The 1,520-nt window shown below is 51.1% G+C and overlaps 4 non-coding genes across 4 annotated transcripts; all 4 read left to right on the top strand.

The window, feature by feature from the left end:
* Nucleotides 1-77: 77 nt before the first annotated feature.
* Nucleotides 78-196, top strand: LOC123177961 (5S ribosomal RNA). Its single transcript, XR_006489234.1, has one exon. It is a non-coding gene; the product is annotated as a 5S ribosomal RNA (ribosomal RNA).
* Nucleotides 197-493: 297 nt separating this feature from the next.
* LOC123177962 (5S ribosomal RNA) lies at nt 494-612 on the top strand. Its single transcript, XR_006489235.1, has one exon. It is a non-coding gene; the product is annotated as a 5S ribosomal RNA (ribosomal RNA).
* Nucleotides 613-909: 297 nt separating this feature from the next.
* LOC123177964 (5S ribosomal RNA) lies at nt 910-1,028 on the top strand. The gene has a single exon (XR_006489236.1). It is a non-coding gene; the product is annotated as a 5S ribosomal RNA (ribosomal RNA).
* Nucleotides 1,029-1,325: 297 nt separating this feature from the next.
* Nucleotides 1,326-1,444, top strand: LOC123177960 (5S ribosomal RNA). Its single transcript, XR_006489233.1, has one exon. It is a non-coding gene; the product is annotated as a 5S ribosomal RNA (ribosomal RNA).
* The last annotated feature ends 76 nt before the right edge of the window (nt 1,445-1,520 follow it).

Genomic DNA, 1,520 nt, shown 5'->3' with positions numbered 1-1,520 from the left:
CCAAAGCAATGTGCAATCGTCTTTGTAGTGGAGCTGGGAGGGGCAAGGATAAGGGACGAAGACCGGGGTAACATGTCGGATGCGATCATACCAGCACTAAAGCACCGGATCCCATCAGAACTCCGAAGTTAAGCGTGCTTGGGCGAGAGTAGTACTAGGATGGGTGACCTCCTGGGAAGTCCTCGTGTTGCATTCCCTTTTTAATTTTTTTCGCGCCGCTTGCAAAACAAAACGCACGTGTAAGTAATATATTTACCGTGTTTTATTATTTTGCACGAGTGCGGTAAGTCATAGCTGGGTGCTCACGATTCACGGGTCCAGCGTCGGCGTTGTGGCGCGGCAAGCGTGCACTGGTGCGGTTGAGAGGGAGGGGTGGAAACCGCGTTAAACTCGTCTCCGTAGTTGAGAGGGAGCGGCCAAAGGAATGTGCAATCATCTTTGTAGTGGAGCTGGGAGGGGCAAGGATAAGGGACGAAGACCGGGGTAACATGTCGGATGCGATCATACCTGCACTAAAGCACCGGATCCCATCAGAACTCCGAAGTTAAGCGTGCTTGGGCGAGAGTAGTACTAGGATGGGTGACCTCCTGGGAAGTCCTCGTGTTGCATTCCCTTTTTAATTTTTTTCGCGCCGCTTGCAAAATAAAACGCACGTGTAAGTAATATATTTACCGTGTTTTATTATTTTGCACGAGTGCGGTAAGTCATAGCTGGGTGCTCACGATTCACGGGTCCAGCGTCGGCGTTGTGGCGCGGCAAGCGTGCACTGGTGCGGTTGAGAGGGAGGGGTGGAAACCGCGTTAAACTCGTCTCCGTAGTTGAGAGGGAGCGGCCAAAGCAATGTGCAATCGTCTTTGTAGTGGAGCTGGGAGGGGCAAGGATAAGGGACGAAGACCGGGGTAACATGTCGGATGCGATCATACCAGCACTAAAGCACCGGATCCCATCAGAACTCCGAAGTTAAGCGTGCTTGGGCTAGAGTAGTACTAGGATGGGTGACCTCCTGGGAAGTACTCCTGTTGCATTCCCTTTTTAATTTTTTTCGCGCCGCTTGCAAAACAAAACGCACGTGTAAGTAATATATTTACCGTGTTTTATTATTTTGCACGAGTGCGGTAAATCATAGCTGGGTGCTCACGATTCACGGGTCCAGCGTCGGCGTTGTGGCGCGGCAAGCGTGCACTGGTGCGGTTGAGAGGGAGGGGTGGAAACCGCGTTAAACTCGTCTCCGTAGTTGAGAGGGAGCGGCCAAAGCAATGTGCAATCGTCTTTGTAGTGGAGCTGGGAGGGGCAAGGATAAGGGACGAAGACCGGGGTAACATGTCGGATGCGATCATACCAGCACTAAAGCACCGGATCCCATCAGAACTCCGAAGTTAAGCGTGCTTGGGCGAGAGTAGTACTAGGATGGGTGACCTCCTGGGAAGTCCTCGTGTTGCATTCCCTTTTTAATTTTTTTCGCGCCGCTTGCAAAACAAAACGCACGTGTAAGTAATATATTTACCGTGTTTTATTATTTT

The sequence above is a fragment of the Triticum aestivum genome, unplaced genomic scaffold, assembly GCF_018294505.1.
Source record: "Triticum aestivum cultivar Chinese Spring unplaced genomic scaffold, IWGSC CS RefSeq v2.1 scaffold90355, whole genome shotgun sequence".
Taxonomy (NCBI): domain Eukaryota; kingdom Viridiplantae; phylum Streptophyta; class Magnoliopsida; order Poales; family Poaceae; genus Triticum; species Triticum aestivum.
The sequence above is the reverse complement of the archived record's forward strand: the minus strand, read 5'-3'. Positions and strand labels throughout refer to the sequence as shown.